Below are 26,812 nucleotides of genomic sequence, written 5' to 3'. Positions count from 1 at the left end.
TTTTGTACTCCAACCCGAAGTCAAATTTCTGTAGGTTAATTTGCTGAAGCAAAAACGGTCAACAGCTGTGATCGTATAGTGGTTAGTACTCTGCGTTGTGGCCGCAGGAACCCCGGTTCGAATCCGGGTCACAGCAACCAAGTTTCTTGCAGTGGGTCTTTTTTTGTGTTATCTACAAATATTTCCTTTTTGACATCATGTTGTTAGGTGGGATAACAAAGAAAAGCTACAGTACAGCCTCGTGCTCCCGATTTGTTGTTCAAATTGCAAGTGGCGCATGGCACCAAGTATCTGACAATGAATCAGAAAATTCTAGCCTCTACTCCTGGCAAGCCCGGGAGGCTTTGGCAATTTAACCTGAAACCAGAGGTGTTGGAGGTAAACTTGCTGAAAAAAAATGGTTGACGCCTGTGATCGTATAGCTGTTGGAACTAGGTTGTTAGTACAAAGAAGACAGTCGTTGCCTCGTTAGCGCAGTAGGTAGCGCGTCAGTCTCATAATCTGAAGGTCGTGAGTTCAATCCTCACACGGGGCATATGCTACTTGTTTTAGCGGGTTGGAATCCCTTCATTGTCACTGTACAAAGAGGATTTGTCATTTTTGGGGGGAATTTTGCCTACTATTCAAAATCCCTAGTGCCCATTAGCTCGATCCTCACACGGGGCAGTCATGTTTCTTTTCAGTGAGTTTGAGTTCCTTCGAGGTCACAGCATTGTCAGTGTTTAACCCCTTTTACCAGAGACAACAATCTACGTGTCCAGCGTTATTCTCCAGAATGGCACAACCAAGGGCTAGTGGCGCAATGGATAACGTGTCTGACTACGGATCAGAAGATTCTAGGTTCGACTCCTGGCTAGCTCGTGAAACTTTTGTACTCTAACCCGAAGTCAAATTTCAGTAGGTTAATTTGCTGAAGCAAAAATGGTCAACAGCTGTGATCGTATAGTGGTTAGTACTCTGCGTTGTGGCCGCAGGAACCCAGGATCGAATCCGGGTCACAGCAACCAAGTTTCTTGCAGTGGGTCTTTTTGTGTGTTATCTAAAAATATTTGTTTTTTGACTTCATCTTGTTAAGTGGAATAACAAAGAAAAGCTACAGTACAGCCTCATGCTCCCAATTTATTGTTCAAATTGCAAGTGGCGCATGGCACCAAGTATCTGACAATGAATCAGAAAATTCTAGCCTCTACTCCTGGCAAGCCCGGGAGGCTTTGGCAATTTAACCTGAAACCAGAGGTGTTGGAGGTAAACTTGCTGAAAAAAAATGGTTGACGCCTGTGATCGTATAGGTGTTGGAACTAGGTTGTTAGTACAAAGAAGACAGTCGTTGCCTCGTTAGCGCAGTAGGTAGCGCGTCAGTCTCATAATCTGAAGGTCGTGAGTTCTATCCTCACACGGGGCATATGCTACTCGTTTTAGCGGGTTGGAATCCCTTCATTGTCACTGTTCAAAGAGGATTTGTCATTTTTGGGGGGCATTTTGCCCACTATTCAAAATCCCTAGTGCCCATTAGCTCGATCCACACACGGGGCAGTCATGTTTCTTTTCAGTGAGTTTGAGTTCCTTCATGGTCACAGCATTGTCAGTGTTTAACCCCTTTTACCAGAGTCAACAATCTACGTGTCCAGCGTTATTCTCCAGAATGGCACAACCAAGGGCTAGTGGCGCAATGGATAACGCGTCTGACTACGGATCAGAAGATTCTATGTTCGACTCCTGGCTAGCTCGGCAAACTTTTGTACTCTAACCCAATCAAATTTCCGTAGGTTAATTTGCTGAAGCAAAAACGGTCAACAGCTGTGATCGTATAGTGGTTAGTACTCTGCGTTGTGGCCGCAGGAACCCCGGTTCGAATCCGGGTCACAGCAACCAAGTTTCTTGCAGTGGGTCTTTTTGTGTGTTATCTAAAAATATTTGTTTTTTGACTTCATCTTGTTAAGTGGAATAACAAAGAAAAGCTACAGTACAGCCTCGTGCTCCCAATTTATTGTTCAAATTGCAAGTGGCGCATGGCACCAAGTATCTGACAATGAATCAGAAAATTCTAGCCTCTACTCCTGGCAAGCCCGGGAGGCTTTGGCAATTTAACCTGAAACCAGAGGTGTTGGAGGTAAACTTGCTGAAAAAAAATGGTTGACGCCTGTGATCGTATAGGTGTTGGAACTAGGTTGTTAGTACAAAGAAGACAGTCGTTGCCTCGTTAGCGCAGTAGGTAGCGCGTCAGTCTCATGATCTGAAGGTCGTGAGTTCAATCCTCACACGGGGCTTATGCTACTTGTTTTAGCGGGTTGGAATCCCTTCATTGTCACTGTACAAAGAGGATTTGTCATTTTTGGGGGGAATTTTGCCTACTATTCAAAATCCCTAGTGCCCATTAGCTCGATCCTCACACGGGGCAGTCATGTTTCTTTTCAGGGAGTTTGAGTTCCTTCATGGTCACAGCATTATCAGTGTTTAACCCCTTTTACCAGAGTCAACAATCTACGTGTCCAGCGTTATTCTCCAGAATGGCAAAACCAAGGGCTAGTGGCGCAATGGATAACGCGCCTGACTACGGATCAGAAGATTCTAGGTTCGACTCCTGGCTAGCTCGGCAAACTTTTGTACTCTAACCCAATCAAATTTCCGTAGGTTAATTTGCTGAAGCAAAAACGGTCAACAGCTGTGATCGTATAGTGGTTAGTACTCTGCGTTGTGGCCGCAGGAACCCGGGTTCGAATCCGGGTCACAGCAACCAAGTTTCTTGCAGTGGGTCTTTTTGTGTGTTATCTAAAAATATTTGTTTTTTGACTTGATCTTGTTAAGTGGAATAACAAAGAAAAGCTACAGTACAGCCTCATGCTCCCGATTTATTGTTCAAATTGCAAGTGGCGCATGGCACCAAGTATCTGACAATGAATCAGAAAATTCTAGCCTCTACTCCTGGCAAGCCCGGGAGGCTTTGGCAATTTAACCTGAAACCAGAGGTGTTGGAGGTAAACTTGCTGAAAAAAAATGGTTGACGCCTGTGATCGTATAGGTGTTGGAACTAGGTTGTTAGTACAAAGAAGATAGTCGTTGCCTCGTTAGCGCAGTAGGTAGCGCGTCAGTCTCATAATCTGAAGGTCGTGAGTTCAAGCCTCACACGGGGCATATGTTCAAAGAGGATTTGTTATTTTTGGGGGGAATTTTGCCTACTATTCAAAATCCCTAGTGCCCATTAGCTCGATCCTCACACGGGGCAGTCATGTTTCTTTTCAGTGAGTTTGAGTTCCTTCATGGTCACAGCATTATCAGTGTTTAACCCCTTTTACCAGAGTCAACAATCTACGTGTCCAGCGTTATTCTCCAGAATGGCACAACCAAGGGCTAGTGGCGCAATGGATAACGCGTCTGACTACGGATCAGAAGATTCTAGGTTCGACTCCTGGCTAGCTCGGCAAACTTTTGTACTCTAACCCGAAGTCAAATTTCCGTAGGTTAATTTGCTGAAGCAAAAACGGTCAACAGCTGTGATCGTATAGTGGTTAGTACTCTGCGTTGTGGCCGCAGGAACCCCGGTTCGAATCCGGGTCACAGCAACCAAGTTTCTTGCAGTGGGTCTTTTTTTGTGTTATCTACAAATATTTCCTTTTTGACATCATGTTGTTAGGTGGGATAACAAAGAAAAGCTACAGTACAGCCTCGTGCTCCCGATTTGTTGTTCAAATTGCAAGTGGCGCATGGCACCAAGTATCTGACAATGAATCAGAAAATTCTAGCCTCTACTCCTGGCAAGCCCGGGAGGCTTTGGCAATTTAACCTGAAACCAGAGGTGTTGGAGGTAAACTTGCTGAAAAAAAATGGTTGACGCCTGTGATCGTATAGGTGTTGGAACTAGGTTGTTAGTACAAAGAAGACAGTCGTTGCCTCGTTAGCGCAGTAGGTAGCGCGTCAGTCTCATAATCTGAAGGTCGTGAGTTCAATCCTCACACGGGGCTTATGCTACTTGTTTTAGCGGGTTGGAATCCCTTCATTGTCACTGTTCAAAGAGGATTTGTTATTTTTGGGGGGAATTTTGCCTACTATTCAAAATCCCTAGTGCCCATTAGCTCGATCCTCACACGGGGCAGTCATGTTTCTTTTCAGGGAGTTTGAGTTCCTTCATGGTCACAGCATTATCAGTGTTTAACCCCTTTTACCAGAGTCAACAATCTACGTGTCCAGCGTTATTCTCCAGAATGGCAAAACCAAGGGCTAGTGGCGCAATGGATAACGCGTCTGACTACGGATCAGAAGATTCTAGGTTCGACTCCTGGCTAGCTCGGCAAACTTTTGTACTCTAACCCAATCAAATTTCCGTAGGTTAATTTGCTGAAGCAAAAACGGTCAACAGCTGTGATCGTATAGTGGTTAGTACTCTGCGTTGTGGCCGCAGGAACCCCGGTTCGAATCCGGGTCACAGCAACCAAGTTTCTTGCAGTGGGTCTTTTTGTGTGTTATCTAAAAATATTTGTTTTTTGACTTCATCTTGTTAAGTGGAATAACAAAGAAAAGCTACAGTACAGCCTCATGCTCCCGATTTATTGTTCAAATTGCAAGTGGCGCAGGCACCAAGTATCTGACAATGAATCAGAAAATTCTAGCCTCTACTCCTGGCAAGCCCGGGAGGCTTTGGCAATTTAACCTGAAACCAGAGGTGTTGGAGGTAAACTTGCTGAAAAAAAATGGTTGACGCCTGTGATCGTATAGGTGTTGGAACTAGGTTGTTAGTACAAAGAAGATAGTCGTTGCCTCGTTAGCGCAGTAGGTAGCGCGTCAGTCTCATAATCTGAAGGTCGTGAGTTCAAGCCTCACACGGGGCATATGCTACTTGTTTTAGCGGGTTGGAATCCCTTCATTGTCACTGTTCAAAGAGGATTTGTTATTTTTGGGGGGAATTTTGCCTACTATTCAAAATCCCTAGTGCCCATTAGCTCGATCCTCACACGGGGCAGTCATGTTTCTTTTCAGTGAGTTTGAGTTCCTTCATGGTCACAGCATTATCAGTGTTTAACCCCTTTTACCAGAGTCAACAATCTACGTGTCCAGCGTTATTCTCCAGAATGGCACAACCAAGGGCTAGTGGCGCAATGGATAACGCGTCTGACTACGGATCAGAAGATTCTAGGTTCGACTCCTGGCTAGCTCGGCAAACTTTTGTACTCTAACCCAATCAAATTTCCGTAGGTTAATTTGCTGAAGCAAAAACGGTCAACAGCTGTGATCGTATAGTGGTTAGTACTCTGCGTTGTGGCCGCAGGAACCCGGGTTCGAATCCGGGTCACAGCAACCAAGTTTCTTGCAGTGGGTCTTTTTGTGTGTTATCTAAAAATATTTGTTTTTTGACTTGATCTTGTTAAGTGGAATAACAAAGAAAAGCTACAGTACAGCCTCATGCTCCCGATTTATTGTTCAAATTGCAAGTGGCGCATGGCACCAAGTATCTGACAATGAATCAGAAAATTCTAGCCTCTACTCCTGGCAAGCCCGGGAGGCTTTGGCAATTTAACCTGAAACCAGAGGTGTTGGAGGTAAACTTGCTGAAAAAAAATGGTTGACGCCTGTGATCGTATAGGTGTTGGAACTAGGTTGTTAGTACAAAGAAGATAGTCGTTGCCTCGTTAGCGCAGTAGGTAGCGCGTCAGTCTCATAATCTGAAGGTCGTGAGTTCAAGCCTCACACGGGGCATATGTTCAAAGAGGATTTGTTATTTTTGGGGGGAATTTTGCCTACTATTCAAAATCCCTAGTGCCCATTAGCTCGATCCTCACACGGGGCAGTCATGTTTCTTTTCAGTGAGTTTGAGTTCCTTCATGGTCACAGCATTATCAGTGTTTAACCCCTTTTACCAGAGTCAACAATCTACGTGTCCAGCGTTATTCTCCAGAATGGCACAACCAAGGGCTAGTGGCGCAATGGATAACGCGTCTGACTACGGATCAGAAGATTCTAGGTTCGACTCCTGGCTAGCTCGGCAAACTTTTGTACTCTAACCCGAAGTCAAATTTCCGTAGGTTAATTTGCTGAAGCAAAAACGGTCAACAGCTGTGATCGTATAGTGGTTAGTACTCTGCGTTGTGGCCGCAGGAACCCCGGTTCGAATCCGGGTCACAGCAACCAAGTTTCTTGCAGTGGGTCTTTTTTTGTGTTATCTACAAATATTTCCTTTTTGACATCATGTTGTTAGGTGGGATAACAAAGAAAAGCTACAGTACAGCCTCGTGCTCCCGATTTGTTGTTCAAATTGCAAGTGGCGCATGGCACCAAGTATCTGACAATGAATCAGAAAATTCTAGCCTCTACTCCTGGCAAGCCCGGGAGGCTTTGGCAATTTAACCTGAAACCAGAGGTGTTGGAGGTAAACTTGCTGAAAAAAAATGGTTGACGCCTGTGATCGTATAGGTGTTGGAACTAGGTTGTTAGTACAAAGAAGACAGTCGTTGCCTCGTTAGCGCAGTAGGTAGCGCGTCAGTCTCATAATCTGAAGGTCGTGAGTTCAATCCTCACACGGGGCTTATGCTACTTGTTTTAGCGGGTTGGAATCCCTTCATTGTCACTGTACAAAGAGGATTTGTCATTTTTGGGGGGAATTTTGCCTACTATTCAAAATCCCTAGTGCCCATTAGCTCGATCCTCACACGGGGCAGTCATGTTTCTTTTCAGGGAGTTTGAGTTCCTTCATGGTCACAGCATTATCAGTGTTTAACCCCTTTTACCAGAGTCAACAATCTACGTGTCCAGCGTTATTCTCCAGAATGGCAAAACCAAGGGCTAGTGGCGCAATGGATAACGCGTCTGACTACGGATCAGAAGATTCTAGGTTCGACTCCTGGCTAGCTCGGCAAACTTTTGTACTCTAACCCAATCAAATTTCCGTAGGTTAATTTGCTGAAGCAAAAACGGTCAACAGCTGTGATCGTATAGTGGTTAGTACTCTGCGTTGTGGCCGCAGGAACCCCGGTTCGAATCCGGGTCACAGCAACCAAGTTTCTTGCAGTGGGTCTTTTTGTGTGTTATCTAAAAATATTTGTTTTTTGACTTCATCTTGTTAAGTGGAATAACAAAGAAAAGCTACAGTACAGCCTCATGCTCCCGATTTATTGTTCAAATTGCAAGTGGCGCAGGCACCAAGTATCTGACAATGAATCAGAAAATTCTAGCCTCTACTCCTGGCAAGCCCGGGAGGCTTTGGCAATTTAACCTGAAACCAGAGGTGTTGGAGGTAAACTTGCTGAAAAAAAATGGTTGACGCCTGTGATCGTATAGGTGTTGGAACTAGGTTGTTAGTACAAAGAAGATAGTCGTTGCCTCGTTAGCGCAGTAGGTAGCGCGTCAGTCTCATAATCTGAAGGTCGTGAGTTCAATCCTCACACGGGGCATATGCTACTTGTTTTAGCGGGTTGGAATCCCTTCATTGTCACTGTACAAAGAGGATTTGTCATTTTTGGGGGGAATTTTGCATACTATTCAAAATCCCTAGTGCCCATTAGCTCGATCCTCACACGGGGCGGTCATGTTTCTTTTCAGTGAGTTTGAGTTCCTTCATGGTCACAGCATTGTCAGTGTTTAACCCCTTTTACCAGAGTCAACAATCTACGTGTCCAGCGTTATTCTCCAGAATGGCACAACCAAGGGCTAGTGGCGCAATGGATAACGTGTCTGACTACGGATCAGAAGATTCTAGGTTCGACTCCTGGCTAGCTCGTCAAACTTTTGTACTCTAACCCGAAGTCAAATTTCCGTAGGTTAATTTGCTGAAGCAAAAACGGTCAACAGCTGTGATCGTATAGTGGTTAGTACTCTGCGTTGTGGCCGCAGGAACCCCGGTTTGAATCCGGGTCACAGCAACCAAGTTTCTTGCAGTGGGTCTTTTTGTGTGTTATCTAAAAATATTTGTTTTTTGACTTCATCTTGTTAAGTGGAATAACAAAGAAAAGCTACAGTACAGCCTCATGCTCCCAAATTATTGTTCAAATTGCAAGTGGCGCATGGCACCAAGTATCTGACAATGAATCAGAAAATTCTAGCCTGTACTCCTGGCAAGCCCGGGAGGCTTTGGCAATTTAACCTGAAACCAGAGGTGTTGGAGGTAAACTTGCTGAAAAAAAATGGTTGACGCCTGTGATCGTATAGGTGTTGGAACTAGGTTGTTAGTACAAAGAAGACAGTCGTTGCCTCGTTAGCGCAGTAGTTAGCGCGTCAGTCTCATAATCTGAAGATCGTGAGTTCAAGCCTCACACGGTCCACATGCTACTTGTTTTAGCGGGTTGGAATCCCTTCATTGTCACTGTTCAAAGAGGATTTGTCATATTTGGGGGGAATTTTGCCTACTATTCAAAATCCCTAGTGCCCATTAGCTCGATCCTCACACGGGGCAGTCATGTTTCTTTTCAGTGAGTTTGAGTTCCTTCATGGTCACAGCATTGTCAGTGTTTAACCCCTTTTGCCAGAGTCAACAATCTACGTGCCCAGCGTTATTCTCCATAAAGGCACAACTAAGGGCTAGTGGCGCAATGGATAAAGCGTCTGACTACGGATCAGAAGATTCTAGGTTCGACTCCTGGCTAGCTCGGCAGAAGCAAAAACGGTCAACAGCTGTGATCGTATAGTGGTTAGTACTCTGCGTTGTGGCCGCAGGAACCCCGGTTCGAATCCGGGTCACAGCAACCAATTTTCTTACAGTGGGTCTTTTTGTGTGTTATCTAAAAATATTTGTTTTTTGACTTCATCTTGTTAAGTGGAATAATAAAGAAAAGCTACAGTACAGCCTCATGCTCCCGATTTATTGTTCAAATTGCAAGTGGCGCATGGCACCAAGTATCTGACAATGAATCAGAAAATTCTAGCCTCTACTCCTGGCGAGCCCGGGAGGCTTTGGCAATTTAACCTGAAACCAGAGGTGTTGGAGGTAAACTTGCTGAAAAAAAATGGTTGACGCCTGTGGTCGTATAGGTGTTGGAACTAGGTTGTTAGTACAAAGAAGATAATCGTTGCCTCGTTAGCGCATTAGGTAGCGCGTCAGTCTCATAATCTGAAGGTCGTGAGTTCAAGCCTCACACGGGGCATATGCTACTTGTTTTAGCGGGTTGGAATCCCTTCATTGTCACTGTTCAAAGAGGATTTGTTATTTTTGGGGGGAATTTTGCCTACTATTCAAAATCCCTAGTGCCCATTAGCTCGATCCTCACACGGGGCAGTTATGTTTCTTTTCAGTGAGTTTGAGTTCCTTCATGGTCACAGCATTGTCAGTGTTTAACCCCTTTTACCAGAGTCAACAATCTACGTGTCCAGCGTTATTCTCCAGACTGGCACAACCAAGGGATAGTGGCGCAATGGATAACGCGTCTGACTACGGATCAGAAGATTCTAGGTTCTACTTCTGGCTAGCTCGGCAAACTTTTGTACTCTAACCCGAAGTCAAATTTCCGTAGGTTAATTTGCTGAAGCAAAAACGGTCAACAGCTGTGATCGTATAGTGGTTAGTACTCTGCGTTGTGGCCGCAGGAACCCCGGTTCGAATCCGGGTCACAGCAACCAAGTTTCTTGCAGTGGGTCTTTTTGTGTGTTATCTAAAAATATTTGTTTTTTGACTTCATCTTGTTAAATGGAATAACAAAGAAAAGCTACAGAACAGCCTCATGCTCCCGATTTATTGTTCAAATTGCAAGTGGCGCATGGCACCAAGTATCTGACAATGAATCAGAAAATTCTAGCCTCTACTCCTGGCAAGCCCGGGAGGCTTTGGCAATTTAACCTGAAACCAGAGGTGTTGGAGGTAAACTTGCTGAAAAAAAAATGGTTGACGCCTGTGATCGTATAGGTGTTGGAACTAGGTTGTTAGTACAAAGAAGATAGTCGTTACCTCGTTAGCGCAGTAGGTAGCGCGTCAGTCTCATAATCTGAAGGTCGTGAGTTCAATCCTGAAACGGGGCATATGCTACTTGTTTTAGCGGGTTGGAATCCCTTCATTGTCACTGTACAAAGAGGATTTGTCATTTTTGGGGGGAATTTTGCCTACTATTCAAAATCCCTAGTGCCCATTAGCTCGATCCTCACACGGGGCAGTCATGTTTCTTTTCAGTGAGTTTGAGTTCCTTCATGGTCACAGCATTGTCAGTGTTTAACCCCTTTTACCAGAGTCAACAATCTACGTGTCCAGCGTTATTCTCCAGAATGGCACAACCAAGGGCTAGTGGCGCAATGGATAACGTGTCTGACTACGGATCAGAAGATTCTAGGTTCGACTCCTGGCTAGCTCGTCAAACTTTTGTACTCTAACCCGAAGTCAAATTTCAGTAGGTTAATTTGTTGAAGCAAAGACGGTCAACAGCTGTGATCGTATAGTGGTTAGTACTCTGCGTTGTGGCCGCAGGAACCCCGGTTCGAATCCGGGTCACAGCAACCAAGTTTCTTGCAGCGGGTCTTTTTGTGTGTTATCTAAAAATATTTGTTTTTTGACTTCATCTTGTTAAGTGGAATAACAAAGAAAAGCTACAGTACAGCCTCATGCTCCCAATTTATTGTTCAAATTGCAAGTGGCGCATGGCACCAAGTATCTGACAATGAATCAGAAAATTCTAGCCTCTACTCCTGGCAAGCCCGGGAGGCTTTGGCAATTTAACCTGAAACCAGAGGTGTTGGAGGTAAACTTGCTGAAAAAAAATGGTTGACGCCTGTGATCGTATAGGTGTTGGAACTAGGTTGTTAGTACAAAGAAAATAGTCGTTGCCTCGTTAGCGCAGTAGGTAGCGCGTCAGTCTCATAATCTGAAGGTCGTGAGTTCAAGCCTCACACGGGGCGTATGCTACTTGTTTTAGCGGGTTGGAATCCCTTCATTGTCACTGTTCAAAGAGGATTTGTTATTTTTGGGGGGAATTTTGCCTACTATTCAAAATCCCTAGTGCCCATTAGCTCGATCCTCACACGGGGCAGTCATGTTTCTTTTCAGTGAGTTTGAGTTCCTTCATGGTCACAGCATTATCAGTGTTTAACCCCTTTTACCAGAGTCAACAATCTACGTGTCCAGCGTTATTCTCCAGAATGGCACAACCAAGGGCTAGTGGCGCAATGGATAACGCGTCTGACTACGGATCAGAAGATTCTAGGTTCGACTCCTGGCTAGCTCGGCAAACTTTTGTACTCTAACCCGAAGTCAAATTTCCGTAGGTTAAATTGCTGAAGCAAAAACGGTCAACAGCTGTGATCGTATAGTGGTTAGTACTCTGCGTTGTGGCCGCAGGAACCCCGGTTCGAATCCGGATCACAGCAACCAAGTTTCTTGCAGTGGGTCTTTTTGTGTGTTATCTACAAATATTTCCTTTTTGACATCATGTTGTTAGGTGGGATAACAAAGAAAAGCTACAGTACAGCCTCGTGCTCCCGATTTGTTGTTCAAATTGCAAGTGGCGCATGGCACCAAGTATCTGACAATGACTCAGAAAATTCTAGCCTCTACTCCTGGCAAGCCCGGGAGGCTTTGCAGTTTAACCTGAAACCAGAGGTGTTGGAGGTAAACTTGCTGAAAAAAAAATAGTTGACGCCTGTGATCGTATAGGTGTTGGTACTAAGTTGTTAGTACAAAGCAGATAGTCGTTGCCTCGTTAGCGCAGTAGGTAGCGCGTCAGTCTCATAATCTGAAGGTCGTGAGTTCAATCCTCACACGGGGCATATGCTACTTGTTTTAGCGGGTTGGAATCCCTTCATTGTCACTGTTCAAAGAGGATTTGTCATATTTGGGGGGAATTTTGCCTACTATTCAAAATCCCTAGTGCCATTAGCTCGATCCTCACACGGGGCAGTCATGTTTCTTTTCAGTGAGTTTGAGTTCCTTCATGGTCACTGCATTGTCAGTGTTTAATCCCTTTTGCCAGAGTCAACAATCTACGTTCCAGGGTTATTCTCCAGAATGGCACAACTAAGGGCAAGTGGCGCAATGGATAAAGCGTCTGACTACGGATCAGAAGATTCTAGGTTCGACTCGTGGCTAGCTCGGCATAAGCAAAAATGGTCAACAGCTGTGATCGTATAGTGGTTAGTACTCTGCGTTGTGGCCGCAGGAACCCCGGTTCGAATCCGGGTCACAGCAACCAAGTTTCTTGCAGTGGGTCTTTTTGTTTGTTATCTACAAATATTTCCTTTTTGACATCATGTTGTTAGGTGGAATAACAAAGAAAAGCTACAGTACAGCCTCGTGCTCCCGATTTGTTGTTCAAATTGCAAGTGGCGCATGGCACCAAGTATCTGACAATGACTCAGATAATTCTAGCCTCTACTCCTGGCAAGCCCGGGAGGCTTTGCAGTTGAACCTGAAACCAGAGGTGTTGGAGGTAAACTTGCTGAAAAAAAAATAGTTGACGCCTGTGATCGTATAGGTGTTGGTACTAAGTTGTACCAGCGTTATTCTCAAGAATGGCACAACTAAGGGCTAGTGGCGCAATGGATCAAGCGTCTGACTACGGATCAGAAGATTCTAGGTTCGACTCCTGGCTAGCTCGGCAGAAGCAAAAACGGTCAACAGCTGTGATCGTATAGTGGTTAGTACTCTGCGTTGTGGCCGCAGGAACCCCGGTTCGAATCCGGGCCACAGCAACCAAGTTTCTTGCAGTGGGTCTTTTTGTGTGTTATCTAAAAATATTTGTTTTTTGACTTCATCTTGTTAAGTGGAATAACAAGAAAAGCTACAGTACAGCCTCATGCTCCCGATTTATTGTTCAAATTGGAAGTGGCGCATGGCACCAAGTATCTGACAATGAATCAGAAAATTCTAGCCTCTACTCCTGGCAAGCCCGGGAGGCTTTGGCAATTTAAAAAAAAAAAGGTTGACGCCTGTGATCGTATAGGTGTTGGAACTAGGTTGTTAGTACAAAGAAGATAGTCGTTGCCTCGTTAGCGCAGTAGGTAGCGCGTCAGTCTCATAATCTGAAGGTCGTGAGTTCAATCCTCACACGGGGCATATGCTACTTGTTTTAGCGGGTTGGAATCCCTTCATTGTCACTGTTCAAAGAGGATTTGTCATTTTTGGGAGGAATTTTGCCTACTATTCAAAACCCTTAGTGCCATTAGCTCGATCCTCACACGGGGCAGTCACGTTTCTTTTCAGTGAGTTTGAGTTCCTTCATGGTCACTGCATTGTCAGTGTTTAACCCCTTTTGCCAGAGTCAACAATCTACGTGTCCAGCGTTATTCTCCAGAATGGTACAACTAACGGCTAGTGGCGCAATGGATAAAGCGTCTGACTACGGATCAGAAGAATCTAGGTTCAACTCCTGGCTAGCTCGGCAGAAGCAAAAACGGTCAACAGCTGTGATCGTATAGTGGTTAGTACTCTGTGTTGTGGCCGCAGGAACCCCGGTTCGAATCCGGGTCACAGCAACCAAGTTTCTTGCAGTGGGTCTTTTTGTGTGTTGTCTAAAAATATTTGTTTTTTGACTTCATCTTGTTAAGTGGAATAACAAAGAAAAGCTACAGTACAGCCTCATGCTCCCAATTTATTGTTCAAATTGCAAGTGGCGCATGGCACCAAGTATCTGACAATGAATCAGAAAATGCTAGCCTCTACTCCTGGCAAGCCCGGGAGGCTTTGGCAATTTAACCTGAAACCAGAGGTGTTGGAGGTAAACTTGCTAAAAAAAATGGTTGACGCCTGTGATCGTATATGTGTTGGAACTAGGTTGTTAGTACAAAGTAGACAGTCGTTGCCTCGTTAGCGCAGTAGGTAGCGCGTCAGTCTCATAATCTGAAGGTCGTGAGTTCAAGCCTCACACGGGGCATATGCTACTTGTTTTAGCGGGTTGGAATCCCTTCATTGTCACTGTACAAAGAGGATTTGTCATTTTTGGGGGGAATTTTGCCTACTATTCAAAATCCCTAATGCCATTAGCTCGATCCTCACACGGCGCAGTCATGTTTCTTTTCAGTGAGTTTGAGTTCCTTCATGGTCACTGCATTGTCAGTGTTTAACCCCTTTTGACAGAGTCAACAATCTACGTGTCCAGCGTTATTCTCCAGAAAGGTGCAACCAAGGGCTAGTGGCGCAATGGATAACGCGTCTGACTACGGATCAGAAGATTCTAGGTTCGACTCCTGGCTAGCTCGGTAAACTTTTGTACTCTAACCCAAAGTCAAATTTCTGTAGGTTAATTTGCAGAAGCAAAAACGGTCAACAGCTGTGATCGTATAGTGGTTAGTACTCTGCGTTGTGGCTGCAGGAACCCCGGTTCGAATCCGGGTCACAGCAACCAAGTTTCTTGCAGTGGGTCTTTTTGTGTGTTATCTACAAATATTTCCTTTTTGACATCATGTTGTTAGGTGGAATAACAAAGAAAAGCTACAGTACAGCCTCGTGCTCCCGATTTATTGTTCAAATTGCAAATGGCGCATGGCACCAAGTATCTGACAATGAATCAGAAAATTCTAGCCTCTACTCCTGGCAAGCCCGGGAGGCTTTGCAGTTTAACCTGAAACCAGAGGTGTTGGAGGTAAACTTGCTGAAAAAAAAATAGTTGACGCCTGTGATCGTATAGGTGTTGGTTCTAAGTTGTTAGTACAAAGCAGATAGTCGTTGCCTCGTTAGCGCAGTAGGTAGCGCGTCAGTCTCATAATCTGAAGGTCGTGAGTTCAAACCTCACACGGGGCATATGCTACTTGTTTTAGCGGGTTGGAATCCCTTCATTGTCACTGTTCAAAGAGGATTTGTTATTTTTGGGGGGAATTTTGCCTACTATTCAAAATCCCTAATGCCATTAGCTCGATCCTCACACGGGGCAGTCATGTTTCTTTTCAGTGAGTTTGAGTTCCTTCATGGTCACTGCATTGTCAGTGTTTAACCCCTTTTGACAGAGTCAACAATCTACGTGTCCAGCGTTATTCTCCAGAACGGCGCAACCAAGGGCTAGTGGCGCAATGGATAACGCGTCTGACTACGGATCAGAAGATTCTAGGTTCGACTCCTGGCTAGCTCGGCAAACTTTTGTACTCTAACCCGAAGTCAAATTTCCGTAGGTTAATTTGCTGAAGCAAAAACGGTCAACAGCTGTGATCGTATAGTGGTTAGTACTCTGCGTTGTGGCCGCAGGAACCCCGGTTCGAATCCGGGTCACAGCAACCAAGTTTCTTGCAGTGGGTCTTTTTGTGTATTATCTACAAAAATTTCCTTTTTGACATCATGTTGTTAGGTGGAATAACAAAGAAAAGCTACAGTACAGCCTCGTGCTCCCGATTTGTTGTTCAAATTGCAAGTGGCGCATGGCACCAAGTATCTGACAATGACTCAGAAAATTCTAGCCTCTACTCCTGGCAAGCCCGGGAGGCTTTGCAGTTTAACCTGAAACCAGAGGTGTTGGAGGTAAACTTGCTGAAAAAAAAATAGTTGACGCCTGTGATCGTATAGGTGTTGGTACTAAGTTGTTAGTACAAAGTAGATAGTCGTTGCCTCGTTAGCGCAGTAGGTAGCGCGTCAGTCTCATAATCTGAAGGTCGTGAGTTCAATCCTCACACGGGGCATATGCTACTTGTTTTAGCGGGTTGGAATCCCTTCATTGTCACTGTTCAAAGAGGATTTGTCATATTTGGGGGGAATTTTGCCTACTATTCAAAATCCCTAGTGTCATTAGCTCGATCCTCACATGGGGCAGTCATGTTTCTTTTCAGTGAGTTTGAGTTCCTTCATGGTCACTGCATTGTCAGTGTTTAACCCCTTTTGCCAGAGTCAACAATCTACGTTCCAGCGTTATTCTCCAGAATGGCACAACTGTGTCTAACCCGAAGTCAAATTTCCGTAGGTTAATTTGCTGAAGCAAAAACGGTCAACAGCTGTGATCGTATAGTGGTTAGTACTCTGCGTTGTGGCCGCAGGAACCCCGGTTCGAACCCGGGTCACAGCAACCAAGTTTCTTGCAGTGGGTCTTTTTGTGTGTTATCTAAAAATATTTGTATTTTGACTTCATCTTGTTAAGTGGAATAACAAAGAAAAGCTACAGTACAGCCTCGTGCTCCCGATTTGTTGTTCAAATTGCAAGTGGCGCATGGCACCAAGTATCTGACAATAAATCAGAAAATTCTAGCCTCTACTCCTGGCAAGCCCGGGAGGCTTTGGCAATTTAACCTGAAACCAGAGGTGTTGGAGGTAAACTTGCTGAAAAAAAAAAGTTGACGCCTGTGATCGTATAGGTGGTGGTACTAAGTTGTTAGTACAAAGAAGATAGTCGTTGCCTCGTTAGCGCAGTAGGTAGCGCGTCAGTCTCATAATCTGAAAGTCGTGAGTTCAATCCTCACATGAGGCATATGTTATTTGTTTTAGCGGGTTGGAATCCCTTCATTGTCACTGTTCAAAGAGGATTTGTCATTTTTGGGGGATATTTTGCCTACTATTCAAAATCCCTAGTGCCATTAGCTCGATCCTCACACAGGGCAGTCATGTTTCTTTTCAGTGAGTTTGAGTTCCTTCATGGTCACTGCATTGTCAGTGTTTAACCCCTTTTACCAGAGTCAACAATCTACGTGTCCAGTGTTATTCTCCAGAATGGCATAACTAAAGGCTAGTGGCGCAATGGATAACGCGTCTGACTACGGATCAGAAGATTCTAGGTTCGACTCCTGGCTAGCTCGGCAAGCTTTTGTACTCTAACCCGAAGTTAAAGTTCCGTAGGTTAATTTGTTGAACCAAAGACGGTCAACAGCTGTGATCGTATAGTGGTTAGTACTCTGCGTTGTGGCCGCAGGAACCCCGGTTCGAATCCGGGTCACAGCAACCAAGTTTCTTGCAGTGGGTCTTTTTGTGTGTTATCTAAAAATATTTGTTTTTTGACTTCATCTTGTTAAGTGGAAAAACAAAGAAAAGCTACAGTACAGCCTCGTGCTCCCGATTTGTTGTTCAAATTGCAAGTGGCGCATGGCACCAAGTATCTGACAATGACTCAGAAAATTCTAGCCTCTACTCCTGGCAAGCCCGGGAGGCTTTGGCAATTTAACCTGAAACCAGAGGTGTTGGAGGTAAACTTGCTGAAAAAAAAAAGGTTGACGCCTGTGATCGTATAGGTGTTGGAATTAGGTTGTTAGTACAAAGAAGATAGTCGTTGCCTCGTTAGCGCAGTAGGTAGCGCGTCAGTCTCATAATCTGAAAGTCGTGAGATCAATCCTCACACGGGGCATATGCTACTTGTTTTAGCGGGTTGGAATCCCTTCATTGTCACTGTTCAAAGAGGATTTGTCATTTTTGGGGGAATTTTGCCTACTATTCAAAATCCCTAGTGCCATTAGCTCGATCCTCACACGGGGCAGTCATGTTTCTTTTCAGTGAGTTTGAGTTCCTTCATGGTCACTGCATTGTCAGTGTTTAACCCCTTTTGCCAGAGTCAACAATCTACGTGTCCAGCGTTATTCTCCAGTATGGTGCAACAAAGGGCTAGTGGCGCAATGGATAACGCGTCTGACTACGGATCAGAAGATTCTAGGTTCGACTCCTGGCTAGTTCGGCAAACTTTTGTACTCTAACCCGAAGTCAAATTTCTGTAGGTTAATTTGCTGAAGCAAAAACGGTCAACAGCTGTGATCGTATAGTGGTTAGTACTCTGCGTTGTGGCCGCAGGAACCCCGGTTCGAATCCGGGTCACAGCAACCAAGTTTCTTGCAGTGGGTCTTTTTGTGTGTTATCTACAAATATTTCCTTTTTGACATCATGTTGTTAGGTGGAATAACAAAGAAAAGCTACAGTACAGCCTCGTGCTCCCGATTTGTTGTTCAAATTGCAAGTGGCGCATGGCACCAAGTATCTGACAATGACTCAGAAAATTCTAGCCTCTACTCCTGGCAAGCCCGGGAGGCTTTGCAGTTTAACCTGAAACCAGAGGTGTTGGAGGTAAACTTGCTGAAAAAAAAATAGTTGACGCCTGTGATCGTATAGGTGTTGGTACTAAGTTGTTAGTACAAAGCAGATAGTCGTTGCCTCGTTAGCGCAGTAGGTAGCGCGTCAGTCTCATAATCTGAAGGTCGTGAGTTCAATCCTCACACGGGGCATATGCTACTTGTTTTAGCGGGTTGGAATCCCTTCATTGTCACTGTTCAAAGAGGATTTGTCATATTTGGGGGGAATTTTGCCTACTATTCAAAATCCCTAGTGCCATTAGCTCGATCCTCACACGGGGCAGTCATGTTTCTTTTCAGTGAGTTTGAGTTCCTTCATGGTCACTGCATTGTCAGTGTTTAATCCCTTTTGCCAGAGTCAACAATCTACGTTCCAGGGTTATTCTCCAGAATGGTACAACTAAGGGCTAGTGGCGCAATGGATAAAGCGTCTGACTACGGATCAGAAGATTCTAGGTTCGACTCCTGGCTAGCTCGGCAGAAGCAAAAACGGTCAACAGCTGTGATCGTATAGTGGTTAGTACTCTGCGTTGTGGCCGCAGGAACCCCGGTTCGAATCCGGGTCACAGCAACCAAGTTTCTTGCAGTGGGTCTTTTTGTGTGTTATCTAAAAATATTTGTTTTTTGACTTCATCTTGTTAAGTGGAAAAACAAAGAAAAGCTACAGTACAGCCTCGTGCTCCCGATTTGTTGTTCAAATTGCAAGTGGCGCATGGCAGCAAGTATCTGACAATGAATCAGAAAATTCTAGCCTCTACTCCTGGCAAGCCCGGGAGGCTTTGGCAATTTAACCTGAAACCAGAGGTGTTGGAGGTAAACTTGCTGAAAAAAATGGTTGACGCCTGTGATCGTATAGGTGTTGGAACTAGGTTGTTAGTACAAAGCAGATAGTCGTTGCCTCGTTAGCGCAGTAGGTAGCGCGTCAGTCTCATAATCTGAAGGTCGTGAGTTCAATCCTCACACGGGGCGTATGCTACTTGTTTTAGCGGGTTGAAATCCCTTCATTGTCACTGTTCAAAGAGGATTTGTCATTTTTGGAGGGCATTTTGCCCACTATTCAAAATCCCTAGTGCCCATTAGCTCGATCCGCACACGGGGCAGTCATGTTTCTTTTCAGTGAGTTTGAGTTCCTTCATGGTCACAGCATTGTCAGTGTTTAACCCCTTTTACCAGAGTCAACAATCTACGTGCCCAGTGTTATTCTCCAGAATGGCGCAACCAAGGGCTAGTGGCGCAATGGATAACGCGTCTGACTACGGATCAGAAGATTCTAGGTTCGACTCCTGGCTAGCTCGGCAAACTTTTGTACTCTAACCCGAAGTCAAATTTCCGTAGGTTAATTTGCTGAAGCAAAAACGGTCAACAGCTGTGATCGTATAGTGGTTAGTACTCTGCGTTGTGGCCGCAGGAACCCCGGTTCGAATCCGGGTCACAGCAACCAAGTTTCTTGCAGTGGGTCTTTTTGTGTGTTATCTAAAAATATTTGTTTTTTGACTTCATCTTGTTAAGTGGAATAACAAAGAAAAGCTACAGTACAGCCTCGTGCTCCCGATTTGTTGTTCAAATTGCAAGTGGCGCATGGCACCAAGTATCTGACAATGACTCAGAAAATTCTAGCCTCTACTCCTGGCAAGCCCGGGAGGCTTTGCAGTTTAACCTGAAACCAGAGGTGTTGGAGGTAAACTTGCTGAAAAAAAAATAGTTGACGCCTGTGATCGTATAGGTGTTGGTACTAAGTTGTTAGTACAAAGCAGATAGTCGTTGCCTCGTTAGCGCAGTAGGTAGCGCGTCAGTCTCATAATCTGAAGGTCGTGAGTTCAATCCTCACACGGGGCATATGCTACTTGTTTTAGCGGGTTGGAATCCCTTCATTGTCACTGTTCAAAGAGGATTTGTCATATTTGGGGGGAATTTTGCCTACTATTCAAAATCCCTAGTGCCATTAGCTCGATCCTCACACGGGGCAGTCATGTTTCTTTTCAGTGAGTTTGAGTTCCTTCATGGTCACTGCATTGTCAGTGTTTAATCCCTTTTGCCAGAGTCAACAATCTACGTTCCAGCGTTATTCTCCAGAATGGCACAACTAAGGGCTAGTGGCGCAATGGATAACGCGTCTGACTACGGATCAGAAGATTCTAGGTTCGACTCCTGGCTAGCTCGGCAAACTTTATTACTCTAACCCGAAGTCAAATTTCTGTAGGTTAATTTGCTGAAGCAAAAACGGTCAACAGCTGTGATCGTATAGTGGTTAGTACTCTGCGTTGTGGCCGCAGGAACCCCGGTTCGAATCCGGGTCACAGCAACCGTGTTTCTTGCAGTGGGTCTTTTTGTGTGTTACCTACAAATATTTCCTTTTTGACATCATGTTGTTAGGTGGGATAACAAAGAAAAGCTACAGTACAGCCTCGTGCTCCCGATTTGTTGTTCAAATTGCAAGTGGCGCATGGCACCAAGTATCTGACAATGAATCAGAAAATTCTAGCCTCTACTCCTGGCAAGCCCGGGAGGCTTTGGCAATTTAACCTGAAACCAGAGGTGTTGGAGGTAAACTTGCTGAAAAAAAATGGTTGACGCCTGTGATCGTATAGGTGTTGGAACTAGGTTGTTAGTACAAAGCAGATAGTCGTTGCCTCGTTAGCGCAGTAGGTAGCGCGTCAGTCTCATAATCTGAAGGTAGTGAGTTCAAACCTCACACGGGGCATATGCTACTTGTTTTAGCGGGTTGGAATCCCTTCATTGTCACTGTTCAAAGAGGATTTGTTATTTTTGGGGGGAATTTTGCCCACTATTCAAAATCCCTAGTGCCCATTAGCTCGATCCTCACACGGGGCAGTCATGTTTCTTTTCAGTGAGTTTGAGTTCCTTCATGGTCACAGCATTGTCAGTGTTTAACCCCTTTTACCAGAGTCAACAATCTATGTGTCCAGCGTTATTCTCCAGAATGGCACAACCAAGGGCTAGTGGCGCAATGGATAACGCGTCTGACTACGTATCAGAAGATTCTAGGTTCGACTCCTGGCTAGCTCGGCAAACTTTTGTACTCTAACCCGAAGTCAAATTTCCGTAGGTTAATTTGCTAAAGCAAAAACGGTCAACAGCTGTTATCGTATAGTGGTTAGTACTCTGCGTTGTGGCCGCAGGAACCCCGGTTCGAATCCGGGTCACAGCAACCAAGTTTCTTGCAGTGGGTCTTTTTTTGTGTTATCTACAAATATTTCCTTTTTGACATCATGTTGTTAGGTGGGATAACAAAGAAAAGCTACAGTACAGCCTCGTGCTCCCGATTTGTTGTTCAAATTGCAAGTGGCGCATGGCACCAAGTATCTGACAATGAATCCGAAAATTCTAGCCTCTACTCCTGGCAAGCCCGGGAGGCTTTGGCAATTTAACCTGAAACCAGAGGTGTTGGAGGTAAACTTGCTGAAAAAAAAATAGTTGACGCCTGTGATCGTATAGGTGTTGTAACTAGGTTGTTAGTACAAAGAAGCTAGTCGTTGCCTCGTTAGCGCAGTAGGTAGCGCGTCAGTCTCATAATCTGAAGGTCGTGAGTTCAATCCTCACACGGGGCATATGCTACTTGTTTTAGCGGGTTGAAATCCCTTCATTGTCACTGTTCAAAGAGGATTTGTAATTTTTGGGGGGCATTTTGCCCACTATTCAAAATCCCTAGTGCCCATTAGCTCGATCCGCACACGGGGCAGTCATGTTTCTTTTCAGTGAGTTTGAGTTCCTTCATGGTCACAGCATTGTCAGTGTTTAACCCCTTTTACCAGAGTCAACAATCTACGTGTCCAGTGTTATTCTCCAGAATGGTGCAACCAAGGGCTAGTTGCTGAAAAAAAATGGTTGACGCCTGTGGTCGTATAGGTGTTGGAACTAGGTTGTTAGTACAAAGAAGATAGTCGTTGCCTCGTTAGCGCAGTAGGTAGCGCGTCAGTCTCATAATCTGAAGGTCGTGAGTTCAAGCCTCACACGGGGCATATGCTACTTGTTTTAGCGGGTTGGAATCCCTTCATTGTCACTGTTCAAAGAGGATTTGTTATTTTTGGGGGGAATTTTGCCTACTATTCAAAATCCCTAGTGCCCATTAGCTCGATCCTCACACGGGGCAGTCATGTTTCTTTTCAGTGAGTTTGAGTTCCTTCATGGTCACAGCATTGTCAGTGTTTAACCCCTTTTACCAGAGTCAACAATCTACGTGTCCAGCGTTATTCTCCAGAATGGCACAACCAAGGGCTAGTGGCGCAATGGATAACGCGTCTGACTACGGATCAGAAGATTCTAGGTTCGACTCCTGGCTAGCTCGGCAAACTTTTGTACTCCAACCCGAATTTAAATTTCCGTAGGTTAATTTGCTGAAGCAAAAACGGTCAACAGCTGTGATCGTATAGTGGTTAGTACTCTGCGTTGTGGCCGCAGGAACCCCGGTTCGAATCCGGGTCACAGCAACCAAGTTTCTTGCAGTGGGTCTTTTTGTGTGTTATCTACAAATGTTTCCTTTTTGACATCATGTTGTTAGGTGGAATAACAAAGAAAAGCTACAGTACAGCCTCGTGCTCCCGATTTGTTGTTCAAATTGCAAGTGGCGCATGGCACCAAGTATCTGACAATGACTCAGAAAATTCTAGCCTCTACTCCTGGCAAGCCCGGGAGGCTTTGGCATTTTAACCTGAAACCAGAGGTGTTGGAGGTAAACTTGCTGAAAAAAAAATAGTGTACGCCTGTGATCGTATAGGTGTTGGTACTAAGTTGTTAGTACAAAGCAGATGGTCGTTGCCTCGTTAGCGCAGTAGGTAGCGCGTCAGTCTCATAATCTGAAGGTCGTGAGTTCAATCCTCACATGGGGCATATGCTACTTGTTTTAGCGGGTTGGAATCCCTTCATTGTCACTGTTCAAAGAGGATTTGTCATATTTGGGGGGAATTTTGCCTACTATTCAAAATCCCTAGTGCCATTAGCTCCATCCTCACACGGGGCAGTCATGTTTCTTTTCAGTGAGTTTGAGTTCCTTCATGGTCACTGCATTGTCAGTGTTCAACCCCTTTTGCCAGAGTCAACAATCTCCGTTCCAGCGTTATTCTCCGGAATGGCACAACTAAGGGCTAGTGGCGCAATGGATAAAGCGTCTGACTACGGATCAGAATATTCTAGGTTCGACTCCTGGCTAGCTAGGCAGAAGCAAAAACAGTCAACAGCTGTGATCGTATAGTGGTTAGTACTCTGCGTTGTGGCCGCAGGAACCCCGGTTCGAATCCGGGTCACAGCAACCAAGTTTCTTGCAGTGGGTCTTTTTGTGTATTATCTACAAATATTTCCTTTTTGACATCATGTTGTTAGGTGGAATAACAAAGAAAAGCTACAGTACAGCCTCGTGCTCCCGATTTGTTGTTCAAATTGCAAGTGGCGCATGGCACCAAGTATCTGACAATGACTCAGAAAATTCTAGCCTCTACTCCTGGCAAGCCCGGGAGGCTTTGGCAATTTAACCTGAAACCAGAGGTGTTGGAGGCAAACTTGCTGAAAAAAAAAGGTTGACGCCTGTGATCGTATAGGTGTTGGAATTAGGTTGTTAGTACAAAGAAGATAGTCGTTGCCTCGTTAGCGCAGTAGGTAGCGCGTCAGTCTCATAATCTGAAGGTCGCGAGATCAATCCTCACACGGGGCATATGCTACTTGTTTTAGCGGGTTGGAATCCCTTCATTGTCACTGTTCAAAGAGGATTTGTCATTTTTGGGGGAATTTTGCCTACTATTCAAAATCCCTAGTGCCATTAGCTCCATCCTCACACGGGGCAGTCATGTTTCTTTTCAGTGAGTTTGAGTTCCTTCATGGTCACTGCATTGTCAGTGTTTAACCCCTTTTGCCAGAGTCAACAATCTACGTGTCCAGCGTTATTCTCCAGAATGGCACAACTAAGGGCTAGTGGCGCAATGGATAAAGCGTCTGACTACGGATCAGAAGATTCTAGGTTCGACTCGTGGCTAGCTCGGCAGAAGCAAAAACGGTCAACAGCTGTGATCGTATAGTGGTTAGTACTCTGCGTTGTGGCCGCAGGAACCCCGGTTCGAATCCGGGTCACAGCAACCAAGTTTCTTGCAGTGGGTCTTTTTGTTTGTTATCTAAAAATATTTCCTTTTTGACATCATGTTGTTAGGTGGAATAACAAAGAAAAGCTACAGTACAGCCTCGTGCTCCCGATTTGTTGTTCAAATTGCAAGTGGCGCATGGCACCAAGTATCTGACAATGACTCAGATAATTCTAGCCTCTACTCCTGGCAAGCCCGGGAGGCTTTGGCAATTTAACCTGAAACCAGAGGTGTTGGAGGTAAACTTGCTGAAAAAAAAATGGTTGACGCCTGTGATCGTATAGGTGTTGGAATTAGGTTGTTAGTACAAAGAAGATAGTCGTTGCCTCGTTAGCGCAGTAGGTAGCGCGTCAGTCTCATAATCTGAAGGTCGTGAGTTCAATCCTCACACGGGGCATATGCTACTTGTTTTAGCGGGTTGGAATCCCTTCATTGTCACTGTTCAAAGAGGATTTGTCATTTTTGGGGGGAATTCTGCCTACTATTCAAAATCCCTAGTGCCCATTAGCTCGATCCTCACACGGGGCAGTCATGTTTCTTTTCAGTGAGTTTGAGTTCCTTCATGGTCACAGCATTGTCAGTGTTTAACCCCTTTTACCAGAGTCAACAATCTACGTGTCCAGCGTTATTCTCCAGAATGGCACAACCAAGGGCTAGTGGCGCAATGGATAACGCGTCTGACTACGGATCAGAAGATTCTAGGTTCGACTCCTAGCTAGCTCGGCAAACTTTTGTACTCAAACCCGAAGTCAAATTTCCGTAGGTTAATTTGCTGAAGCAAAAACGGTCAACAGCTGTGATTGTATAGTGGTTAGTACTCTGCGTTGTGGCCGCAGGAACCCCGGTTCGAATCCGGGTCACAGCAACCAAGTTTCTTGCAGTGGGTCTTTTTGTGTGTTATCTAAAAATATTTGTTTTTTGACTTCATCTTGTTAAGTGGAATAACAAAGAAAAGCTACAGTACAGCCTCGTGCTCCCGATTTGTTGTTCAAATTGCAAGTGGCGCATGGCACCAAGTATCTGACAATGAATCAGAAAATTCTAGCCTCTACTCCTGGCAAGCCCGGGAGGCTTTGGCAATTTAACCTGAAACCAGAGGTGTTGGAGGTAAACTTGCTGAAAAAAAATGGTTGACGCCTGTGATCGTATAGGTGTTGGAACTAGGTTGTTAGTACAAAGAAGATAGTCGTTGCCTCGTTAGCGCAGTAGGTAGCGCGTCAGTCTCATAATCTGAAGGTCGTGAGTTCAATCCTCACACGGGGCATATGCTACTTGTTTTAGCGGGTTGGAATCCCTTCATTGTCACTGTTCAAAGAGGATTTGTCATTTTTGGGGGGAATTCTGCCTACTATTCAAAATCCCTAGTGCCCATTAGCTCGATCCTCACACGGGGCAGTCATTTTTCTTTTCAGTGAGTTTGAGTTCCTTCATGGTCACTGCATTGTCAGTGTTTAACCCCTTTTACCAGAGTGAACAATCTACGTGTCCAACGTTATTCTCCAGAATGGCACAACCAAGGGCTAGTGGCGCAATGGATAACGCGTCTGACTACGGATCAGAAGATTCTAGGTTCGACTCCTGGCTAGCTCGGCAAACTTTATTACTCTAACCCGAAGTCAAATTTCTGTAGGTTAATTTGCTGAAGCAAAAACGGTCAACAGCTGTGATCGTATAGTGGTTAGTACTCTGCGTTGTGGCCGCAGGAACCCCGGTTCGAATCCGGGTCACAGCAACCAAGTTTCTTGCAGTGGGTCTTTTTGTGTGTTATCTACAAATGTTTCCTTTTTGACATCATGTTGTTAGGTGGAATAACAAAGAAAAGCTACAGTACAGCCTCGTGCTCCCGATTTGTTGTTCAAATTGCAAGTGGCGCATGGCACCAAGTATCTGACAATGACTCAGAAAATTCTAGCCTCTACTCCTGGCAAGCCCGGGAGGCTTTGGCATTTTAACCTGAAACCAGAGGTGTTGGAGGTAAACTTGCTGAAAAAAAAATAGTTGACGCCTGTGATCGTATAGGTGTTGGTACTAAGTTGTTAGTATAAAGCAGATCGTCGTTGCCTCGTTAGCGCAGTAGGTAGCGCGTCAGTCTCATAATCTGAAGGTCGTGAGTTCAATCCTCACATGGGGCATATGCTACTTGTTTTAGCGGGTTGGAATCCCTTCATTGTCACTGTTCAAAGAGGATTTGTCATTTTTGGGGGAATTTTGCCTACTATTCAAAATCCCTAGTGCCATTAGCTCGATCCTCACACGGGGCAGTCATGTTTCTTTTCAGTGAGTTTGAGTTCCTTCATGGTCACTGCATTGTCAGTGTTTAACCCCTTTTGCCAGAGTCAACAATCTACGTGTCCAGCGTTATTCTCCAGAATGGCACAACTAAGGGCTAGTGGCGCAATGGATAAAGCGTCTGACTACGGATCAGAAGATTCTAGGTTCGACTCGTGGCTAGCTCGGCAGAAGCAAAAACGGTCAACAGCTGTGATCGTATAGTGGTTAGTACTCTGCGTTGTGGCCGCAGGAACCCCGGTTCGAATCCGGGTCACAGCAACCAAGTTTCTTGCAGTGGGTCTTTTTGTTTGTTATCTAAAAATATTTCCTTTTTGACATCATGTTGTTAGGTGGAATAACAAAGAAAAGCTACAGTACAGCCTCGTGCTCCCGATTTGTTGTTCAAATTGCAAGTGGCGCATGGCACCAAGTATCTGACAATGACTCAGATAATTCTAGCCTCTACTCCTGGCAAGCCCGGGAGGCTTTGGCAATTTAACCTGAAACCAGAGGTGTTGGAGGTAAACTTGCTGAAAAAAAAATGGTTGACGCCTGTGATCGTATAGGTGTTGGAATTAGGTTGTTAGTACAAAGAA

At 44.9% G+C, this 26,812-nt stretch overlaps 1 protein-coding gene and 73 non-coding genes across 75 annotated transcripts in view; 73 read left to right on the top strand and 1 right to left on the bottom strand.

Moving 5' to 3' along the window:
* The window catches only part of cd40 (CD40 molecule, TNF receptor superfamily member 5), a 94,182-nt gene that overhangs the window by 32,958 nt on the left and 34,412 nt on the right, over positions 1 to 26,812 (bottom strand). The window lies entirely within an intron of this gene.
* On the top strand, positions 65 to 136 carry trnah-gug (transfer RNA histidin (anticodon GUG)). The gene has a single exon. It is a non-coding gene; the product is annotated as a tRNA-His (tRNA).
* trnam-cau (transfer RNA methionine (anticodon CAU)) lies at positions 463 to 535 on the top strand. The gene has a single exon. It is a non-coding gene; the product is annotated as a tRNA-Met (tRNA).
* Positions 789 to 861, top strand: trnar-acg (transfer RNA arginine (anticodon ACG)). Its single transcript has one exon. It is a non-coding gene; the product is annotated as a tRNA-Arg (tRNA).
* Positions 1,330 to 1,402, top strand: trnam-cau (transfer RNA methionine (anticodon CAU)). The gene has a single exon. It is a non-coding gene; the product is annotated as a tRNA-Met (tRNA).
* Positions 1,797 to 1,868, top strand: trnah-gug (transfer RNA histidin (anticodon GUG)). The gene has a single exon. It is a non-coding gene; the product is annotated as a tRNA-His (tRNA).
* Positions 2,195 to 2,267, top strand: trnam-cau (transfer RNA methionine (anticodon CAU)). Its single transcript has one exon. It is a non-coding gene; the product is annotated as a tRNA-Met (tRNA).
* Positions 2,521 to 2,593, top strand: trnar-acg (transfer RNA arginine (anticodon ACG)). Its single transcript has one exon. It is a non-coding gene; the product is annotated as a tRNA-Arg (tRNA).
* trnam-cau (transfer RNA methionine (anticodon CAU)) lies at positions 3,060 to 3,132 on the top strand. The gene has a single exon. It is a non-coding gene; the product is annotated as a tRNA-Met (tRNA).
* Positions 3,346 to 3,418, top strand: trnar-acg (transfer RNA arginine (anticodon ACG)). The gene has a single exon. It is a non-coding gene; the product is annotated as a tRNA-Arg (tRNA).
* trnah-gug (transfer RNA histidin (anticodon GUG)) lies at positions 3,489 to 3,560 on the top strand. The gene has a single exon. It is a non-coding gene; the product is annotated as a tRNA-His (tRNA).
* trnam-cau (transfer RNA methionine (anticodon CAU)) lies at positions 3,887 to 3,959 on the top strand. Its single transcript has one exon. It is a non-coding gene; the product is annotated as a tRNA-Met (tRNA).
* On the top strand, positions 4,213 to 4,285 carry trnar-acg (transfer RNA arginine (anticodon ACG)). The gene has a single exon. It is a non-coding gene; the product is annotated as a tRNA-Arg (tRNA).
* On the top strand, positions 4,354 to 4,425 carry trnah-gug (transfer RNA histidin (anticodon GUG)). Its single transcript has one exon. It is a non-coding gene; the product is annotated as a tRNA-His (tRNA).
* Positions 4,751 to 4,823, top strand: trnam-cau (transfer RNA methionine (anticodon CAU)). Its single transcript has one exon. It is a non-coding gene; the product is annotated as a tRNA-Met (tRNA).
* Positions 5,077 to 5,149, top strand: trnar-acg (transfer RNA arginine (anticodon ACG)). The gene has a single exon. It is a non-coding gene; the product is annotated as a tRNA-Arg (tRNA).
* On the top strand, positions 5,616 to 5,688 carry trnam-cau (transfer RNA methionine (anticodon CAU)). The gene has a single exon. It is a non-coding gene; the product is annotated as a tRNA-Met (tRNA).
* trnar-acg (transfer RNA arginine (anticodon ACG)) lies at positions 5,902 to 5,974 on the top strand. The gene has a single exon. It is a non-coding gene; the product is annotated as a tRNA-Arg (tRNA).
* On the top strand, positions 6,045 to 6,116 carry trnah-gug (transfer RNA histidin (anticodon GUG)). Its single transcript has one exon. It is a non-coding gene; the product is annotated as a tRNA-His (tRNA).
* Positions 6,443 to 6,515, top strand: trnam-cau (transfer RNA methionine (anticodon CAU)). The gene has a single exon. It is a non-coding gene; the product is annotated as a tRNA-Met (tRNA).
* trnar-acg (transfer RNA arginine (anticodon ACG)) lies at positions 6,769 to 6,841 on the top strand. Its single transcript has one exon. It is a non-coding gene; the product is annotated as a tRNA-Arg (tRNA).
* On the top strand, positions 6,910 to 6,981 carry trnah-gug (transfer RNA histidin (anticodon GUG)). Its single transcript has one exon. It is a non-coding gene; the product is annotated as a tRNA-His (tRNA).
* Positions 7,307 to 7,379, top strand: trnam-cau (transfer RNA methionine (anticodon CAU)). The gene has a single exon. It is a non-coding gene; the product is annotated as a tRNA-Met (tRNA).
* On the top strand, positions 7,633 to 7,705 carry trnar-acg (transfer RNA arginine (anticodon ACG)). Its single transcript has one exon. It is a non-coding gene; the product is annotated as a tRNA-Arg (tRNA).
* On the top strand, positions 8,595 to 8,666 carry trnah-gug (transfer RNA histidin (anticodon GUG)). The gene has a single exon. It is a non-coding gene; the product is annotated as a tRNA-His (tRNA).
* trnam-cau (transfer RNA methionine (anticodon CAU)) lies at positions 8,993 to 9,065 on the top strand. Its single transcript has one exon. It is a non-coding gene; the product is annotated as a tRNA-Met (tRNA).
* On the top strand, positions 9,462 to 9,533 carry trnah-gug (transfer RNA histidin (anticodon GUG)). Its single transcript has one exon. It is a non-coding gene; the product is annotated as a tRNA-His (tRNA).
* On the top strand, positions 10,187 to 10,259 carry trnar-acg (transfer RNA arginine (anticodon ACG)). The gene has a single exon. It is a non-coding gene; the product is annotated as a tRNA-Arg (tRNA).
* Positions 10,330 to 10,401, top strand: trnah-gug (transfer RNA histidin (anticodon GUG)). Its single transcript has one exon. It is a non-coding gene; the product is annotated as a tRNA-His (tRNA).
* trnam-cau (transfer RNA methionine (anticodon CAU)) lies at positions 10,728 to 10,800 on the top strand. Its single transcript has one exon. It is a non-coding gene; the product is annotated as a tRNA-Met (tRNA).
* trnar-acg (transfer RNA arginine (anticodon ACG)) lies at positions 11,054 to 11,126 on the top strand. Its single transcript has one exon. It is a non-coding gene; the product is annotated as a tRNA-Arg (tRNA).
* Positions 11,595 to 11,667, top strand: trnam-cau (transfer RNA methionine (anticodon CAU)). The gene has a single exon. It is a non-coding gene; the product is annotated as a tRNA-Met (tRNA).
* Positions 12,014 to 12,085, top strand: trnah-gug (transfer RNA histidin (anticodon GUG)). The gene has a single exon. It is a non-coding gene; the product is annotated as a tRNA-His (tRNA).
* trnam-cau (transfer RNA methionine (anticodon CAU)) lies at positions 12,880 to 12,952 on the top strand. Its single transcript has one exon. It is a non-coding gene; the product is annotated as a tRNA-Met (tRNA).
* On the top strand, positions 13,300 to 13,371 carry trnah-gug (transfer RNA histidin (anticodon GUG)). The gene has a single exon. It is a non-coding gene; the product is annotated as a tRNA-His (tRNA).
* Positions 13,697 to 13,769, top strand: trnam-cau (transfer RNA methionine (anticodon CAU)). The gene has a single exon. It is a non-coding gene; the product is annotated as a tRNA-Met (tRNA).
* Positions 14,022 to 14,094, top strand: trnar-acg (transfer RNA arginine (anticodon ACG)). Its single transcript has one exon. It is a non-coding gene; the product is annotated as a tRNA-Arg (tRNA).
* trnam-cau (transfer RNA methionine (anticodon CAU)) lies at positions 14,563 to 14,635 on the top strand. The gene has a single exon. It is a non-coding gene; the product is annotated as a tRNA-Met (tRNA).
* trnar-acg (transfer RNA arginine (anticodon ACG)) lies at positions 14,888 to 14,960 on the top strand. The gene has a single exon. It is a non-coding gene; the product is annotated as a tRNA-Arg (tRNA).
* Positions 15,031 to 15,102, top strand: trnah-gug (transfer RNA histidin (anticodon GUG)). The gene has a single exon. It is a non-coding gene; the product is annotated as a tRNA-His (tRNA).
* On the top strand, positions 15,429 to 15,501 carry trnam-cau (transfer RNA methionine (anticodon CAU)). Its single transcript has one exon. It is a non-coding gene; the product is annotated as a tRNA-Met (tRNA).
* On the top strand, positions 15,810 to 15,881 carry trnah-gug (transfer RNA histidin (anticodon GUG)). The gene has a single exon. It is a non-coding gene; the product is annotated as a tRNA-His (tRNA).
* trnam-cau (transfer RNA methionine (anticodon CAU)) lies at positions 16,208 to 16,280 on the top strand. The gene has a single exon. It is a non-coding gene; the product is annotated as a tRNA-Met (tRNA).
* On the top strand, positions 16,533 to 16,605 carry trnar-acg (transfer RNA arginine (anticodon ACG)). Its single transcript has one exon. It is a non-coding gene; the product is annotated as a tRNA-Arg (tRNA).
* trnah-gug (transfer RNA histidin (anticodon GUG)) lies at positions 16,676 to 16,747 on the top strand. Its single transcript has one exon. It is a non-coding gene; the product is annotated as a tRNA-His (tRNA).
* Positions 17,075 to 17,147, top strand: trnam-cau (transfer RNA methionine (anticodon CAU)). The gene has a single exon. It is a non-coding gene; the product is annotated as a tRNA-Met (tRNA).
* trnar-acg (transfer RNA arginine (anticodon ACG)) lies at positions 17,399 to 17,471 on the top strand. The gene has a single exon. It is a non-coding gene; the product is annotated as a tRNA-Arg (tRNA).
* trnah-gug (transfer RNA histidin (anticodon GUG)) lies at positions 17,542 to 17,613 on the top strand. The gene has a single exon. It is a non-coding gene; the product is annotated as a tRNA-His (tRNA).
* Positions 17,940 to 18,012, top strand: trnam-cau (transfer RNA methionine (anticodon CAU)). Its single transcript has one exon. It is a non-coding gene; the product is annotated as a tRNA-Met (tRNA).
* Positions 18,359 to 18,430, top strand: trnah-gug (transfer RNA histidin (anticodon GUG)). The gene has a single exon. It is a non-coding gene; the product is annotated as a tRNA-His (tRNA).
* Positions 18,756 to 18,828, top strand: trnam-cau (transfer RNA methionine (anticodon CAU)). Its single transcript has one exon. It is a non-coding gene; the product is annotated as a tRNA-Met (tRNA).
* trnar-acg (transfer RNA arginine (anticodon ACG)) lies at positions 19,082 to 19,154 on the top strand. The gene has a single exon. It is a non-coding gene; the product is annotated as a tRNA-Arg (tRNA).
* Positions 19,225 to 19,296, top strand: trnah-gug (transfer RNA histidin (anticodon GUG)). The gene has a single exon. It is a non-coding gene; the product is annotated as a tRNA-His (tRNA).
* trnam-cau (transfer RNA methionine (anticodon CAU)) lies at positions 19,623 to 19,695 on the top strand. Its single transcript has one exon. It is a non-coding gene; the product is annotated as a tRNA-Met (tRNA).
* Positions 19,947 to 20,019, top strand: trnar-acg (transfer RNA arginine (anticodon ACG)). The gene has a single exon. It is a non-coding gene; the product is annotated as a tRNA-Arg (tRNA).
* On the top strand, positions 20,090 to 20,161 carry trnah-gug (transfer RNA histidin (anticodon GUG)). Its single transcript has one exon. It is a non-coding gene; the product is annotated as a tRNA-His (tRNA).
* trnam-cau (transfer RNA methionine (anticodon CAU)) lies at positions 20,488 to 20,560 on the top strand. Its single transcript has one exon. It is a non-coding gene; the product is annotated as a tRNA-Met (tRNA).
* On the top strand, positions 20,814 to 20,886 carry trnar-acg (transfer RNA arginine (anticodon ACG)). Its single transcript has one exon. It is a non-coding gene; the product is annotated as a tRNA-Arg (tRNA).
* trnam-cau (transfer RNA methionine (anticodon CAU)) lies at positions 21,356 to 21,428 on the top strand. The gene has a single exon. It is a non-coding gene; the product is annotated as a tRNA-Met (tRNA).
* trnam-cau (transfer RNA methionine (anticodon CAU)) lies at positions 21,767 to 21,839 on the top strand. The gene has a single exon. It is a non-coding gene; the product is annotated as a tRNA-Met (tRNA).
* On the top strand, positions 22,093 to 22,165 carry trnar-acg (transfer RNA arginine (anticodon ACG)). Its single transcript has one exon. It is a non-coding gene; the product is annotated as a tRNA-Arg (tRNA).
* Positions 22,236 to 22,307, top strand: trnah-gug (transfer RNA histidin (anticodon GUG)). The gene has a single exon. It is a non-coding gene; the product is annotated as a tRNA-His (tRNA).
* Positions 22,635 to 22,707, top strand: trnam-cau (transfer RNA methionine (anticodon CAU)). The gene has a single exon. It is a non-coding gene; the product is annotated as a tRNA-Met (tRNA).
* On the top strand, positions 23,054 to 23,125 carry trnah-gug (transfer RNA histidin (anticodon GUG)). Its single transcript has one exon. It is a non-coding gene; the product is annotated as a tRNA-His (tRNA).
* On the top strand, positions 23,452 to 23,524 carry trnam-cau (transfer RNA methionine (anticodon CAU)). Its single transcript has one exon. It is a non-coding gene; the product is annotated as a tRNA-Met (tRNA).
* On the top strand, positions 23,871 to 23,942 carry trnah-gug (transfer RNA histidin (anticodon GUG)). Its single transcript has one exon. It is a non-coding gene; the product is annotated as a tRNA-His (tRNA).
* On the top strand, positions 24,270 to 24,342 carry trnam-cau (transfer RNA methionine (anticodon CAU)). Its single transcript has one exon. It is a non-coding gene; the product is annotated as a tRNA-Met (tRNA).
* Positions 24,596 to 24,668, top strand: trnar-acg (transfer RNA arginine (anticodon ACG)). Its single transcript has one exon. It is a non-coding gene; the product is annotated as a tRNA-Arg (tRNA).
* trnah-gug (transfer RNA histidin (anticodon GUG)) lies at positions 24,739 to 24,810 on the top strand. The gene has a single exon. It is a non-coding gene; the product is annotated as a tRNA-His (tRNA).
* On the top strand, positions 25,137 to 25,209 carry trnam-cau (transfer RNA methionine (anticodon CAU)). Its single transcript has one exon. It is a non-coding gene; the product is annotated as a tRNA-Met (tRNA).
* trnar-acg (transfer RNA arginine (anticodon ACG)) lies at positions 25,463 to 25,535 on the top strand. The gene has a single exon. It is a non-coding gene; the product is annotated as a tRNA-Arg (tRNA).
* trnah-gug (transfer RNA histidin (anticodon GUG)) lies at positions 25,606 to 25,677 on the top strand. Its single transcript has one exon. It is a non-coding gene; the product is annotated as a tRNA-His (tRNA).
* Positions 26,005 to 26,077, top strand: trnam-cau (transfer RNA methionine (anticodon CAU)). Its single transcript has one exon. It is a non-coding gene; the product is annotated as a tRNA-Met (tRNA).
* trnah-gug (transfer RNA histidin (anticodon GUG)) lies at positions 26,424 to 26,495 on the top strand. Its single transcript has one exon. It is a non-coding gene; the product is annotated as a tRNA-His (tRNA).

Source organism: Entelurus aequoreus, linkage group LG07 (genome assembly GCF_033978785.1).
Source record: "Entelurus aequoreus isolate RoL-2023_Sb linkage group LG07, RoL_Eaeq_v1.1, whole genome shotgun sequence".
In the NCBI taxonomy this organism is placed as follows: domain Eukaryota; kingdom Metazoa; phylum Chordata; class Actinopteri; order Syngnathiformes; family Syngnathidae; genus Entelurus; species Entelurus aequoreus.
Note: the sequence above shows the minus strand (reverse complement) of the source record. Positions and strands in the feature narration are given on the sequence as shown.